Here is a 17,350-nt window from a genome sequence, read left to right as displayed (position 1 = left end):
AAACACAGTGTTCTAGGCTCCAGTTCCGGTTTCTGATATAGCAGGTGTTATGGACTGATTATATCTGCCCCCACCAATCCTGCCCAAAATTCATGTTTTGACATTTTAACCCCTAATGTGATGGTATTAGGATATGAGACCTCTGGGAGGTGGTCAGGTCATGAGGGTGGAGACTTCACCAATGGGATTAGTGCCCTTATGAAAGGGACCCCAGAGAGCTCTCTCACCCCCTTTCTGCCATGTGAGGTTACAATGAAAAGGCCATTTTCTGCAACCAAAAGAGGGCCCTCTGCAACCAACCATGCTGGCACTCTGATCTCAGGCTACCAGCCTCCAGAACTGTAAAAATGAAATTTCTGTTGTTTTATAAGCCACCCACTCAGTCTATGGTACTTTTGTATAGCATCACAAGCTAAGGTAGTAGGTTTGGGGCAGGACCTGGAAATTTGCATTTTTAGTTAAGTTCCCAGAGGATGCTGCTGCTGGAGGTGTGGAGGCCACACTTTGAGAACAGCTACTTTCTATCTTCTGTTACATCTCTCCAGGAGCCTGCTAGCCCATGCTGGTCATGGCTGCAGAGGTGCTGCCACCCTGCCAGGCCACACAGAGCAGAACCCCATGCTTTGATCCCTCCCGGTTGGTCTGGGTTGGTCGGAGTCTGGTGCTGTTCCCTCCATAGACTGCGAGCCTCAATGGGCAGGGCTTGCAATGTACTCATCCCTGTGGCCCTCAGTCTGACAGTGGTTGGCCACAGCAACAAGTATGTGCTCAGCGAATGTTTGTTGAGTGTGTGGATACCCAGAACAGGAGGAACACCTTGCCCACTTCTGAAATCTTTCACTGAACTTCAGACTCCTGGTACAGAGACCCCTGGGGAGCTCACACTGCCCACCCTGCAGGCATCAGGGCTGATGCTAGCTTCCAGGCATGTTGGAGACCGGATGGTGAATGGGGATGGGCTGCATCCTCTCTCCAGGAGGGCTAAGCCTGGGGGCCCGAGGTATGTGTGTGTGGGTGGTGCCCTGGCTATTCCCGTAAAGACCCAGCTTGGCAAGCCCACTCTTGCTGTCGGATCTGCAGATGACTTCTCTTGTGCTTGTACGAGCCAACTCTGACTTCTGGGAAGGATCGTGCTGTCTTGATTGCTGCAAACACAGACAGGTTAGCTCATGCTTGGCTGCACTGCAGATGACGTGGGCTCCAGCTTCCTGGGGGGTCTGCTGGGCCAAGTCCTCAGGTTTTCCGCCTGAAATCAATTCATCACATCTCAAGGCACTGCCTCCTGTATCATGGGCCTGGCCAGATCTCAGAGCTCATGGCAATGAGGTAGCCAGCACTGGGGACTGTGATCCATTCCTGCTGGGCTTGGGCCCTCAGAGAGCCTGGGCAAGCTATTGCCAGGAAGGGCCGTGCCAGGAGCAGCCAAGGACCTCTGATTGTTAGAATCAAGACTGTTAAAGTCAAGGCCAACTTTGGGGTGTCTTGCCCTATCCTGTGGAGAACACTGACCCTGCTGGAGGTCTATGACTTTCTTCCTCCTCCCACTTCTCCCCCGGCCCTCCCCCCTCCCTCCTCCTCCTCCTTCTCTTCCCTTTCCCCTCTCTTCCTTTTCTTCTTCCATCTTACAATTTTTATTATGAAAAGGATTAAACATACAGAAAATTGAGAGGATAACATAATAAACCCACAATACCCATCACCTGGATTTAATAATTGTTAACATTTTGCTGTATCTGCTTCATTGACTTTTTTTTTTGCTTGAGTATTTTAAAGAATATTACTGACACACGTTTTACCCTAAATACTTTAGTATGCGTCTCTAAAATGCAAAAACAGTTTTCTATATAAACATAATATCGTGATCATATCCATCAAAATTAACACTAATTCCTTAATATCATCTAATAGTCCGTATTAGTGTTTCTGCAATTGTTGCAAAAATGTCTTTTGTGATTGGTTTACTCAAACCAGAATCTAAACCAGATCCACATGTTGCATTAGCTCATTAGGTCCGTTCCCCTCCCCCTTCTTTTCACAGGTGTTGAAGGTCCCATTTATACTAGAAAGTCCTTCCCACTCCCTTTTCCCTGTGGTATAGATGGGTTGAGGAAGCCAGGCCAGTGTTCAGGTCTCCAAGTCCACGGAGGGGTGGATTCCCAGGCAGGGGTCTGAGAGAGAGGCCCAGCCTCCTCCTTCCCCACGCTGAGGGAGTCGCAGGCAGGCATCACCCTGAAGAGACACAGGGCCATCCTGGAGAAACTGTTCCTCCTGGGAAGCCACGTGATGTGCAGAAGGGTAGGGGAAGATGGTACAGAACGAGAATAAAGACTTTGAGACACTTACAGTGACACCAGGTCACTCAGGGAGGGAAGAATCACAGGAGTCTCTAGGGAAGGATCTTTGAAGATGAAGGTCAATGACTCAGAGGCGGTCAGGGCCTTGGGTGCTCTGATCCCTCTGTGGGGGCTGGGCCTGGCCGTGGCCAGGCAGCCTTCTGCCCACACACTGTTCCCTTTGATGGGTGGCTGGACCCGCCCTTCCACTCTCTGAGGGCCCCCTCTCTGGTAGCAACTTCTCTTCTGCCTCCACTTGGGTAATGGGCTGTCATGCGGGCAGCTGCCGGGAGCAGCTGTGACATTATCCAGACCCCACCCCAGGGTCCCCTTGGGCTGCAGCTCTGGCTCAGGCTCCGCCTGGATCCTCTGCTCTGCTTATCCATCTCTTGGGCTGGCTTCCAGGCCTGTGGCTCTGGGCACACTCGCTGCAGACAGAACTTCCCGAGTCAGTCTCACCCCTCATGGTAAGGAGCAAGGTGTGCCTTGGGAAGAACTTGTCAAGCAGTGGTGTTAATGGGGAGATGGCATTTTTTTTCCTATTAAGTGAGAAAAATTAATTTAAAACTTGATAATATCCAGTGTTGGTAAGGGTTCAGGGTAAACAGTCCCTTACTCTCTTGGTAGAGTGTAAATTGGTCAGTCTTTTGGAAAATAAACTGACAATACCTATCAACATTAAAAATGCATGACTTTTTATTCTTTTTAAATTATTGTTATTATTATTATTTTAAGAAACACGGTGTCTCTCTGTTGCCCAGGCTGGAAGTTCAGTGGTTGATTTTAGCTCACTGCAGCCTTGAATTCCTGGGCTCAAGTGATCCTCCCACCTCAGCCTCCTGAGTAGGTAGGACTATAAGCACGCACAACCACACTCAGCTAATTTTTTTTTTTTTTTTTGAGACAGAGTCTTGCTCTGTTGTCGAGGCTGGAGTGCAGTGGTATTGGCTCACTACAACCTCTGTCTCCTGGGTTCAAGCGATCCTCCTGCCTCAGCCTCCCAAATGGCTGGGATTACAGATGCCTGCCACCACACTTGGCTACTTTTTGTATTTCCAGTAGAGATGGGGTTTCACCATGTTGGCCAAACTGGTCTCAAACTCCTGACCTGAAGTGATCCACCCACCTCAGCCTCCCAAAGTGCTGCAATTACAAGCATGAGCCCCCACACAAGCCCCAGCTAATCTTTGTAGAGGAATCTTGCAATGTTGTCCAGGCTGGTCTCGAATTCCTGGTTTTTGGCCTCAAATGACCCTCCTGTCTTGGCCTCTCAAAATGCTGGGATTACAGGTGTGAGCCACCATGCTGGCTTTTCTATCCATTTTTTCATTCAATAAGTATTGAATCCCTACTATGTGCCGGGAGCTATTCGAGGCATTGGGGATATAGCATTGAATTCAGACAGACAAGGTACCTGCTCTTGTGAAAATTATATTTTAGTGGGAAAAGTGGACAATAAATAAATAGAAAGTGTTATTTATAATAAATGCTATGAATAAAAATAAAATATAGTAAGGAGGTATAATGTAGGGTAAGTTGTACCTCCTTCAATCCTTGGGGCTGGGAATTCCATTTCTAGGAAACTCTTACAGAAATGTTTCCACATTTGCACAAAGGCACACACACATTCATAAGAGCAAGAAGTTGCAAACACCCTAGATGCTTAACAGGAGAGGAGCTGGCAAATGAATTGTCCATCCACACAAATGGATAATATGCAGCCATTAAAAACAATGAGGCAGCTCAACTTGTGCCAACAAGGAAGGCTCTCGAAGACATGTTAAACAAAAGCAACATGTCTTAGAGTAGCATATGGCGCAGGATCCAAATAAGTAAAGTAATACTTACATTTCTCTGTACACACATAGAAAAAGGTCTAGAGGCCCGGTGCGGTGGCTCATGCCTGTAATCCCAGCACTTTGGGAGGCCAAGGCGGGTGGATCACCTGAGGTCAAGAGTTCGAGACCAGCCTGGCCAACATGGTGAAACCCCATCTCCACTAAAAATACAAAATTAGATGGGCATGGTGGTGGGTGCCTGTAATTCCAGCTACTCAGGAGGCGGAGGCAGGAGAATCGCTTGAACCTGGGAGGCAGAGGTTGCAGTGAGCCGAGATTGCGCCATTGCACTCCAGCCTGGACAAAAAGAGCGAAACTCCATCTCAATAAAAAAAAAAAAAAGGAAAAAGAAAAAGGTCTAGAATGACTGAACACTAAATTATTTATGGTGATCTCTTCTGTAAGGAAGAGGAAGCAGGTTTGTTGCAAAACGGTCATTGCAGAATGGTACTTTCACTTTTTACTCAAAATTCTTCTGTATTGTTTGAAGTCTTTTTTCGAAATACCACTAACATATATTTATGCATTCCATGGATTAAGTAAAAAGAAAAACACAAAAACCACAACCTCAGAAATAGACACTCCACATCATAGCACAGATGCTTTTCCTTGGGGGTTTGAGATCTTAATCAAAGATGTTAAATGGATTCTTGGGTTTGTCAAATTGACTCTGACCTGCAGCTTTTGGTCCTGAGGGACAAAGTGAAATGAAACGAGCCTTTCCTCTCTAAATTCAGCCTCGGCTGGCCCCAAATCACAGAGTTGAAAGAGGTCAAGTAAGGGATGAGGAAAGAAAGAATTGCTTTTCCTGAACCAGTGCAGGGCCAGGAGTGTAGCTGCCTCTGCAGGGAAGGTGATCCTACCACCATTTGGAGATGAGGAAATGGAGGTTCAGAAAATCAAGCAGCTTGTCCAAGGTCACAGGGCTGCTGAGAGACAGAGTCAAAGTTTGAAACCATATCTGTTGATCCCCAAAGTTTGGGCTCTTTTCTTGTGGATGGTGATGGCCTGGGTCATACTTCATAATAGTACTGCCCTCCTTGGAGGATCCAGCAGTGCCCTGCTTCTGTTAGGATTGCAAATGAGAACCCTCCGACCAGACTGAGCATTGGCCTGCCCCACTCCAGGGCCAAAGAGATTATCACCTTCTGGGGCTCTAGTCTGACCCTTGTTCCTCAGTTGAGGCCCCTCACAGCCTGAGGAATGAGGGCCCTGAAATTATGTCTCTCCTATAGCAGAGAAATAATAATACAATACTCATAGGTAAACTATAAAATAATAATAATAATAATAATAATGCAGAACAGTAATAATAGCTAATGTAGTACCAGGCATTGCTCTAAAAACTTTCTAAACATCCATCCATCTAATCGTTTAACTATTCTAGTACTAGTAACATTGCCCCCTTTAGATGAGAAAACTGATGCACAAAGCATTTAACTAACCGGCCCAAAGTCACACAGCTAGAAAGGGACAGAACCAAGATCCAAAATCCATTAATCTTCAGAGCCTGTGCTTTTTTTTTTTTTTTTTTTGCTCTGCTGCCCAGGCTGGAGTGTAGTGGCACAATGTCAGTGACATGATCACAGCTCACTGCAGCCTCGACCTCCTGGGTTTGAACAATCCTCCCGCCTCAGCCTCCCGAGTAGCTGAGACTTCAGGTACATGCCACCATACCCAGCTAATTTTTGTATTTTTTGTAAATATGAGGTTTCACCATGTTGCCCAGGCTGGTCTCAAACTCCTGAGTGCAAGCAATCCACCAGCCTTGGCCTCCTGAAGTGCTGGTATTACAGGCACGAGCCACTGCACCTGGCCCAGTTTTTTGTTTTGTTTGTTTTCTGGCTACTTATCCCCAAGTTCTAAGAGCCTGTGCACTTGATTCCTGTCTAACTCCCCCAAAGCAAGTTAACACTTGTGGTACTTACCATGCGCTGGACATTGTTAAAAGTATTAGATTAGTGCAAAAATAATTGCGGTTTTTGACATTACTTTAAAATATATTAATATACTAAATATTAATTGTTCTGAGACAAATTTAAGAAGTAGAGGAGCTCCCTTATTACCTTTAAAAGTCTCCTTTTAAAGATAGGGAGTCTAAGCACAGAAAAGCCAAATCACTGTCTGAGGTCACACAGCGTTTACACAAATGGCAGAGGTAGAATTTGAACCCACACATACTGACTCTAGAGTTTATACTCATAAACATTTACTATATTAACAGACAGGCTCTGAGATTCCAATGCCCTCATTATACATTCCCTGTTTCTAGAGAAGAGCCCAGGAATTCCCAAGGGGCATTTTGGCATTCACTGGAGCAAGAACAACTGGTCATCCCTGATTCCTAGTCTTCTGTTGTCGAGGAGCTAGTCGTTGCCTGGTGACTCACTGTGCTGGGAGGGACAGACTAGACTTTACTGTCCAGCTAACGTCCATGGTGGCATGCCACCACCCTCCAGGTGTGGGGGGTGGCTGAGCTCCAGGATGAGTGAGTCCACTCTGGGTTTGGGGTGGGGCAGTGGTGTGGGGGCACGGACGTTCAGGGGACAGACTACACGGAGCGCCTCTCCCACTTTCTACCTCATTAGGATGAAAAGACAAAAGCAATTCCAAGCAAATGTAGCAGAAGTTGTCCCCCTAGTTCTGCTCATGTCCTGGCAAAGAGTGCAGACCGAGCCTGCTGACTCATGGCACTCTAGCTCAGGTCTCCCACTAGAAGACAAAGCAGGGTCAGGGCACACAATGTTGCCCTCAGGACACCATGAAACTCAAGGAAGCCTGGAGCGGTGGCTGGCTGAGGAGCAGGCTGCTGCTAGGCAGCTTTGTGCATTTAGTGACTTTGCTGGAAATGCATCAAATGCTTGGCAAAAGCACTTCCCTCCTCCAGTGACAGGCACTCACATTTCAGAAGGCATCAAATTGCTCTGAAAGGTGACAATAGCACCTGTCAACTTCCGCACATAGAACACTGTTTTCTACTGCAAGAATGTTTTTCTTGATCTTCTGGACCTGTATAGACTGCAGACCAAGCATCATCCATGTCCTGAAGCCCAGCTGGGTGGCAGATGGGACATGGGAGGGCAGGACAATGTCTGCAGAGGTGGTGGAGAGCATGGGGGAGCGGTGCCTTCTCAGCACTCCATTTGCCGGGTGGGGCAGGAGGGGAGGGTGAGGGTTCTGGGACATTCTTGAGCCACAGGCACAGCTGCGAAGGGCAGTAGCTGCAGAGCCCCCGCATGGGGCTGAGCGTGGCCTCTCCTTCCTTGGGCTGAGCGGACAACCTCCTGCTCCCTCAGCTATATTGCTGGCTGGGGTTGGCAGAGGCCAGGCACTCAGTCCTCACCCACAGCGAGGTGTGAGTAAGTGGAGAGGGGGAAGCTGGCTTCCAAGGTGAAGAACAATGGGGACGGAAGTGCAGAGGCGGCGTGGTGCCTGGTGCTTTCGGGGGCACTGAAAAGAGGACATGTTTATTATTTTGATGCATTTGTGACTTAAGCTGAACTCCTTCCTATGGGCAATGCTGCTGAAATAGGGGATGTGTGTAGGGCAGCTGTGGCAAAAGTGAATGCTGAGGAAGTCGGGAAGGGCTTTGAGCTAGGTTGGGACAGGAGCAGGAGGAGAGTCCACCTGCAGGGTGGAGGAAAGCTGGATGGGTGTGCACACTGGGGGCTGACCAGTGGCCCGGGGAGGCCGTTATGGGCTGAACAAGGAACAGAGTGGAGAGAGTGGAGGGAATGGAGAGGGGGACGCAGCAGGAGCCCCAGTGAATCTGAGAATCTAGGGTGTGCTGCTCCCCTCAGCCTGAGCTCAACAAAATGCTCCAGGCTTTCCCTTCCCCTGTTAGGAGCTTGGTGGACCCCCACATCTGGGTTATGCTCTATTGCAGTGACAAGAGGCCTAGTGGAAATGACTGTTGGGTGTAGAAATGGTGACGATACTTCCTACTGGATGCTCTGAAGATTGGGGAAGATGGAGCATCACCCGAGTGAGTCATTGCTGGGCCGTGATGCCAAGATGGGTCCTCCCCAACAGCTACTGCTCCTGGCGCTCCCCAGGTGCCCCCCAGAAGTCCTGTTGCAGGCCACCAGCCACAGCAGCTCTTGAGACTGCCACTGGTTTAGGTGCTGGAACCTCAAGGGCCAGAGCCCTTCTCTGTCCCCTTGTCCCATTTTCCCCAGGGTCCTACTATCTCTACATTTAGGCCTAGACCACTGCCATAGGGTACATGAGTGGATGCCAGAGAAGAGAAACCCCACTTATTCTTCCCTGACAGGTGACCCACTGTTCCCAAGGATAAATCCAGGGCATTTTTAATATACTTTCTTGCTAAGGTAGCAAAACACAAGTTAAATATCTTTAACAGCTGATTCTGATGGGCAGCCCTTTAGCAGGAAACCCAAAGATGGTGCCTGAGTGCAGTGGCTCACCAATGTTACCCTCCCAACTCCCATTAACGGAGCACTTACTGTGGGCCGGGAATGGTATTGGCACATCTAATTGTGTGTGTGTGTGTGTGTGTGTGTGTGTTATCAACTTGTTCTTTTTACAAATTGAGATGTAATTCAATACCATAAAACTCACCCTTTTAAAGTGTACAATTCTGTTTTTAAAATATATTCACACGGTTGTGCTATCACCAGCAGTAATTCCAGAACTTTCCCATCACTCCTAAAAAGAAACCCTGTACCCATGAGCAGTCACACCTCGCTCACTCCTCCCCCATTCCTGGAAATCGCTAATCTACTTTCCATCTCTATGGATTTGCCTATTCTGGATATTTCATATAAATAGTATCATACAGTATATGGTCTTTTGTTTTCCACATAATTAAAATTTAGTTCGCGTAATGTTTTCAAGGTTCTTCCACGTTATAGCATCTATCACTTCTTCATTCCTCTTTGTGGCTGGGTAATAGTCCATTGTATGGATATACACATTTTGTTTATCCATTCATCAATTGATGGAAATTTTGGGCTGTTTCTACTTTGGGGCAATTATCAATAATACCACTATGAACATTCTGTTTTTGTGTGAACATATGTTTTCAGGTCTGTGGTGTATATCCTTAGGAGTAAAATTGCTGCCTCACATAGTAACTTTACGGTTAACTTTTTAAATAACTGCCAAGCTGTTCTCGGTAGCCATGCACCATTTTACTTTTCAGCCAGCAATGCACCAAGGTTCTAATTTCTCTATATCCTCACCAACATTTGTTATTTTTCTTTTTTTTAAATTACAGCCATCCTAGTAGGAGTGAAATGACATTTAATCTTTATAACTACCTTATGAATAAAATGCTATTATTATCCTCATATTACAGATAACAAAATAGAAGTGAAAAGAAATTAATTTGTCAGAGATCACACTTTTAACACATTTCAAATGCTAGACTTTAGGGAGGGGGTAGGGCCACATATTACTTCCCTCTGTCACTTAGGTATCACCCAGCCCACCTCCTGGAAGCACTAGCTGGGTCCAGGGATTCCTCCTCTGGTGCAGTTCAGATCTTGGGGACACTCACACATCTCCAGTATTTACCTTGGGAGGAGTGGCGGGGCATGGGGATCTGGGTTTGTCCATAGAGCACTTGCAAACTGGATGAGGCTGTAGGCCCTGCAGGATTTGCCAACATTCCCACTGGAAGTAGACAACACACTGAAGAGTGCCTGGCAACAGCTCCCAGCTTCCAGAAGCCAGCTAGGCTGCATCATTATTGCAGTTCGAGAAGCTCAGATACAAATAGAACCAGGTGCAGGGAGAGGTGGGTGTGCAAGAAGGCATACCAAGCAAACCAAATTTCCCAGCACTCCTGCCTACTGCCTTGTCCCTCAATAAAGTAGTTGGCGGCGGCGGTGGGGGGGTGGGGGGGGGGCGTCTCTAGGGCTCTGGGGAACAGCTCAGCCTCCAGGACTGACATTTCCAAAGATCAGTACCCCCAGACTCCAGCAGAGTGCTTGACAAGGGCCTGGTAGACCAAACTGAGGGGAGGCTCAGCAAGGTCCTTCACCCTGGGGCCCACCTCTGTTCAGCGGCAGTCACCCCACATCTAGTCCAGGAAGTTTGCTACCCTGGAAATAGCTGTGATAGCCCATTGGAAGCCCATGTCCAGGGAGCCAGGGCAGGCAGGACCTCTCCTTGGATGATGAGGAGGAAGCAGAGCCGGAGATCCAGCACTGCCCTTGCCTTGCCTTTGCAAAGTCATGGCCTCTTGGGTGGACAGACATCCAGGACACAAATGGTTACCTGCAAAGTGGAAGGTGGTTTGTGTCAAGGGGCTGTGGACAGGCAGAGGGGCAGAGGTTTTGATTGAGGGTGGGAAGAAAAAGAGATAAGGAACGCTTTCTGGGGTAGGTATCATTGGAGATAGGCCCTGGAGGATGCGAAGGATTTTAACAGGTGAGAGTCGTGGCCACTCCGTTCCCTTTGCCTAGCACGGGCATCGATAGACAAAAGGGCACAGGTGAGCAGACCCCCAGGGGCAGGAAGGAATGGGGAGGCTACGAGTCCAAGAAGAACTGATGATGCATCATGTGATCTCGTCCTCTAGGAGACTGGAAACGGGACCCAGGGGAGATTTTAAATGGGGGAGTAACAGATTTGTATTTAAAATCCCGCTGATTGCAGCAAAGAGACTGGATTGGATTGGAAGTGGGGAAAGTGAAAACAAAAGGCAATTAAAATGGTGCAGGGAGAAATGATGACTTGAACTAAAGGAGTGGGAATAAAAGAGTAAAGGAGAGAAATGTGAGAACACTGGGGAAGGGGGTAGAATTCATAGAATTTTGTGATTTGTGGGAAGATCGAGACCATCCTGTTAATATGGTGAAACCCTGTCTCTACTGAAAATACAAAAAAATGGCCTGGTGTGGTGGTGCGTGCCTGTAGTCCCAGCCACTTGAGAGGCTGAGGCAGAAGAATTGCTTGAACCCGGGAGGCTGAGGTTGCAGTGAGCCGAGATTACACCACTGCACTCCAGCCTGGGTGACAGAGTGAGACCCAGGCTCTATCAAAAAAAAAAAGAAAAGAAAGAATTTTGTGATTTATCTTTATTAGTAGGCATGTGTGCATGCAATTGGGTGTGTCCAAGAAGGGAGTCAGAGAGGAGGCTGAAAGACCCTGAGGGAATTGCCAGTATTCCCTAGGGATGGAAAGCTATGACCACAAATAAGAAAGCTGGAGGTGAGGTGGGGGCTGGATTAAAGGGAGATGGAATTCAGACAGGGATCTGCTGAGTTTGAGGTGCTTCTTTGCTGGCCTTGGGCAGCGAGATACACTTACCTGCTATGAGAGATGGATTTGGTTATCACTGCCCAGGAGGAATCCCTGGTACTGCAGTGTGGATGGGGTCTCCAGCTTCTAGGCATGGACACGTTTGGAAAGGTGAGAAAACGTGAGAAAACAGCAGTGGGCCCAGGGGACCGGTGCTCAGCATACCAAGGTCCTGCACTGGCACCGGTCTCTGAGTTCCCTCAATTTTTATTGGTTATTATCTTCATTATTTCAGCAAAAAGGAATGTAGTAGGAGGGCAGGGTGATAATAAGGAGAAGGTCAGCAACAAACATGTGAGCAATAGAATCTACGTCATAATTAAGTTCAAGGGAAGGTACTATGACTGGACGTGCACGTAAGCCAGATTGATGTTTCTCTCCACCCAAACATCTTAGCAGAGTAAAGAATACCAAGGCAGCATTGCTGCAAACATGTCTCGCCTCCCACCATAGGGCGGTTTTTCTCCTATCTCAGAATTGAACAAATGTACAGTCAGGTTTTATACCGAGACATTCAGTTCCCAGGGGCAGGGAGGAGACAGTGGCCTTCCTCTATCTCAACTGCAAGAGGCTTTCCTCTTTTACTAATCCACCTCAGCACAGACCATTTACGGGTGTCGGGCTGGGGGATGGTCAGGTCTTTCTCATCCTACGAGGCCATATTTCAGACTATCACATGGGGAGAAACCTTGGACAATACCCCGCTTTCAAGGGCAGAGGTCCCTGTGGCTTTCCGCAGTGCATTGTGCCCCTGGTTTATTGAGACTAGAGAATGGCAATGACTTTTACCAAGTATACTGCTTGTAAACATTTTGTTAACAAGGCACGTCCTGCACAGCCCTAGACCCCTTAAACCTTGATTTCATACAACATATGTTTTTGTGAGCTCCAGATTGGGTCAAAGTGGTTGGGTCAAACTGGCTGGGGCAAAGCTACAAATTAACAACATCTCAGCAAAACAATTGTTCAAAGTACAGGTCTTTTTTAAAATGGAGTCTTTTATGTCTTTCCTTTCTACATAGACACAGTAACAGTCTGATCTCTCTTTCTTTTCCCTACAATGATCATGAGTCACACATCCACATCTGTTGTTACAACATTCTATCAGATTCCAGATCACCCTCCTTCCATCACGTCACAAGCTGTAAGACTCGACTTGCATGAGCAATCTCCTGGGCTTTTTGAGGGTTAAGTATTATGTTTATTGCAGCACCTATGCTTTTCTATTTTTTATTTTATTTTATTTTATTTTCGAGTCAGAGTCTTGCTCTGTTGCCCAGGCTGGAGTGCAGTGGTGCCATCTCAGCTCACTGCAAGCCCTGCCTCCCGGGTTCACACCATTCTCCTGCCTCAGTCTCCCAAGTAGCTGGGACTACAGGTGACTGCCACAACGCCCGACTAATTTTTCATTTTTTCGTATTTTTTAGTAGAGACAGAGTTTCACCATGTTAGCCAGGATGGTGTCGATCTCCTGACCTCGTGATCCTCCCGCCTCAGCCTCCCAAAGTGCTGGGATTATAGGCGTGAGCCACCACGCCCGGCCGCAGCACTTATGCTTTTCTTAACCACTTAACATGTGTAAAACTGCACTGCCTCTTTTATTAGCACTGCTCTCTCTTTTTCAAATGTGTCACTGATAAAGTTTTCAAGCGTTGTTCCCCTAACTCCATTTTCCCATAAGCCTCATGGTTCCTATTGTGCCATTTTGCAAAGTGCAAGGATTTTTAGGAACACACATGTTGTGTTATAGCAGAACTGATGGTACTCCCTTTTCCTTGATTTGTCTTATAAAGGTTTTGTTATTGGAATTACAGCTTGTTTGTTAGAATTGAGATTCAAAAGTATACTGTGATTAGTTGCTATATCTCTTAAATATTCCTCTCTCTCTTTCTCTGTCTCTCTCTCTCTGGTATATAAATATTTAAAGACACTAAGTGGTATGTCCTGTAGGGTTTCTTAGAGTCTAGATTTTGATTATTGTCTCCCATGGTGTCCTTTAACCATGCTATTCCCTGCGTTTCTTTTAAACCGGTACGTAGTAAGATTAGAGACTTGATCAGACTCAGGTTCTATGTTTATGACAAGACTGCATTATAGGTGGTGCTCAGATGGTACATAACACCTGCCTGTCCCTCTTTTCATGGAGTTAACATTACTGTTGATTCTTATCTTTATTATTTCATTTATTAGGGGGTGCAAAATGGTGACATGCTAGTTCTACCATTCCTTCTTCATTTATTAGTCGGAATAGTTCTAAAATGAATTTTTTTCTTATTTATGATCTGAATATCTTGAGGTCCAATTCATACAGGAGAGGCAGAATAAATGCTTGTTTCCCATTATTTTTCAGTTTTTCAAGTAATGAGTTAGTTTTCTTGAATCTTCCAAAAGTGACCAATAAAGTTTTGTTTCGTTCAATATCATTATAAACTCATGAATTTAAGTATGTTTGATGCACTTTAATCCATTGTGGTTCTTTTTCTTTTTCTTTTCTTTCTTTTTTTTTTTTTTTTTTTTTTTTGGTGAGACAGAGTTTCACTCTTGTTGCCCAGGCTGGAATGCAATGGCGCAATCTTGGCTCACTACAACCTTTGCCTCCTGGGTTCAAGTGATTCTCCTGCCTCGGCCTCCCAAGTAGCTGAGATTATAGGTGCCCGCCCACCTATAATGCCCGGCTAATTTTTGTATTTTCGTAGAGACGGGGTTTCACCATCTGGTCTCTACTAAAGAGACCAGGCTGGTGTTTGGAAAGACCATTACAGGCTGGCCTCAAACTCCTGACCTCAGGTGATCCACCCACCTCGGCCTCCCAAAGTGCTGGGGTTACAGGCGTGAGCCACCACGCCCGGCCCATTGTGGCTATTTTTATATTTATCCTCAAATTGCCCCATTTTTAGCTGGTGGAAGCTTATTGAAATTAGCTCTTCAGTCCTTCTGACATTATCCCAGTAGTCTTCAGCTTTAGTATAACAAGAAGCTTTAGGCTCTTGTACATTTCCTTCCTTGGACTTGGACTCAGTCATTTCTCCAAGGAGTCCTGGTTCCTGTCACTGGGAAATGCTATTTAGAGACCACAATCTAGGTGTCTTAGCTCAGGATGCCATAACAAAATACCACACCAGGTGACTTAAACCACAGAAATTTACTTCTTCTAGTTCTAGAGTCTGGGAAGTTCAAGAGCAAAGTACCAGCAGGGTAGGTTTCATTCTGAGGCTTCTTCTCTTGGCTTGTGGGTGGCTGCCGTCTCACTGTGTGTTCATATGACCTCTTCTTTGTGGACAGAGAGAATGAGCCCTTTGGTGTCTCTTCTTATAAGGTCACTAATCCCTTTATGAGGGCTCTGCCTTCATGACCTCATCTAACCCAAAGTAATTACCCCCCAAAGGCCCCATCTCCAAATACAATCACGTTAGGGGCCAGGGCTTCAACATATGAATTTTAGGGGGGCCCAAACATTTAGACCAGAACATTAGGTATATTTACATCTCTCCTTTCTTAGCTAGACAGTAGCACCATATAAACATTCTGTGTCTGGCTTTTTTCACGTAACCATGAATCAGCAGATTACTCACTAGCAGTAAATAAAGGTGGTCCTATCCCTAGTTACAGCTGCATAATACTCCAGTTCGTAGATGTGCATTCAGCTAGTCCCTTATTGATGAATAACTGAGTTGATGCTTGTCCTTCCCTATTACAAATTATCCTGCAATGGATAGTGTTATACATGTGTCTTTTTGTTTGTTTTATTTTGTTTTGAGATGGAGTCTCACTCTGTCACCCAGGCTGGAGTGCAATGGTGCAATCTCAGCTCACTGTAACCTCCACCTCCTGGGTTCAAGTGGTTCTCCTGCCTCAGCCTCCTGAGTAGCTGGGATTACAGGCACCTGCCACCGCACCTGGCTAATTTTTGTGTTTTTAGTAGAGAGGGGTTTCACCATGTTGTCCAGGCTGGTCATGAACTCCTGACCTCAGGTGATCTACCCACCTAGGCCTCCCAAAGTGCTGGGATTACGGCGTGAGCCACTGCGCCCAGCCCATGTGTCTTTCTGTATCTTTGCCAGTCAGTGTACCTTTGGAATAGATTCCTAAAAATGGAATTGTTGGGACAAAAGATAATGCATATGCGATTTTCCTGGATATTATCTTTCATGGGGTTGTGACATTTTTCATTATTACCAGCCACATATAAAGATACTGTAGCCTGTTCAAAAGTGTGTGATGTCAAACCTTTAGATTTTGGCTAATGTCTTTATAGGTGAAAAATAGTATTTCAGGGTAGTTTCAGTGAGCATCTCTCCTGTTACGGGTAAGTTGAAGTAGGTTTTTATATGTTTAAGGCCATTTTTGCCCATTTTTTAAGTGGGATTGTTTGTTCTTCTCTAATTTTTAGAAGCTCCTATTCATTAGGGACATTAACCTTTGTCTTTTATATGTTCCATACATCTTTCCTACTTTTTAATTTATTTTTAAATACTATTTATGGTAGTTTTTATTATATGAAAGTTAAAACAACTTTTTTTTGTAAAGTGTATGGCTTCATAACTTAGACTGCAAAGATGCCTTCAGGGGGCCTGAGTCCCATCGTTTTTGCAGGGTTTTGAGTGTCAACAGATATATGCATTTTTCTGGACAGTCTTTTTTTTTTTTTAATTTGAGTCTTATCACTTAAGAGATTATGTTTAGATTCTCAAAATCTAAGTGCCTTGCTCCTAAGCTTTGGCAGGCACCTGATCCCTGCCATTTCAGACCTCAGTTTCTCCACTGAACAGCAAGGCCTGGGCAGAGTGCTCTTTAAGCCCCTCTCAGCCCTGACTTGGGTTTAATCCAGAGTCAGGACCTGCCTAGGTCTTCCCTGCAACAACCACCCTGCCAAATCTAACTCTTCTCCGGTGCTGCCCTCACTGGCTAAATTTAGGATAAATTTTCACCGATTATCGCCCAGAACAGGGGTGGATGAATCTGGAGCTTTTGCGTTGGGAAAAGTCTCCTTGGGTTATCCAAGAACATTGCCAGGCATTCAAAGTCAACCAGGGGCCTAATAAATGAAGGCATACCCAAATTACTGCCCCAGAATGGAGAGGATTTGGGCTCAGGAATAAAATAGCCAGCAGGGGTTAATGAATAATTAGACATTAATTGTTTGTGGGTAGAAACTAATTAAACTTCACTTGGATGGGAGAAGGGCCAAGCTGCCTGTGTTATGCCTCAGAGCAGCTGGAATGAGCTGTTCTTGCTCCAGGACCAACCTTACCAGCACCAGGGGGAGTAGCAGCGATGACTAATTAAGAGTTTTTAAAAAGTCTCTACAATGTAGCTGAGTCCCCAAATCCAAAGTCCCAGTAGACAGAGCAATCCACAAATGCTTGAATTGCCCTTCCGTTTGCCCTTCACTTAGGGCTGCTTTGGTGGCTGTCTAGGGAGAAGCAGGTCTGGGATTCCAGGATCACAGTGAGGGATCAGGCTGTTTAGACATAAGCCGTTGTTGAGAGTCCCCAGAGTCCAAACCCAACAGGCCTTTGGCATTCCCTGCAGAGCACACGGAGCTGGGAGTCCCCCGGTGATGGAAGGCCTCTTCTGGAACCCAAGCCTCTGGCATAGTTAGCTACTAGTGGGTTTGGGGTCTGGGCTGAGGCTACCTGGGGCCAAGTTGACCACTTAGACGCTCTTCTTAGTGCTCAGTGGGGAGTAGGCATTCGAGAAGAAAATGGGGACTATTGTCCAGCCGGGGATGTGGGGCAGGGCACAGAGTGGCCACCCAGCAGAGGTTCGTGGATGAATGTGAGGTGGGGTCGTGTTGTGCGTGGAGGCGCTCCACTGGTCTAGGGGTAGGCAAAGAGCCCTTAGACTCGACAACAAAAGCGAAACATTGATAAAGTGAATCTCGTCACAATGAAAACTGTGACAGACCTT

The sequence above is a fragment of the Pan troglodytes genome, chromosome 12, assembly GCF_028858775.2.
Source record: "Pan troglodytes isolate AG18354 chromosome 12, NHGRI_mPanTro3-v2.0_pri, whole genome shotgun sequence".
NCBI lineage: Eukaryota > Metazoa > Chordata > Mammalia > Primates > Hominidae > Pan > Pan troglodytes.
The sequence above is the reverse complement of the archived record's forward strand: the minus strand, read 5'-3'. Positions refer to the sequence as shown.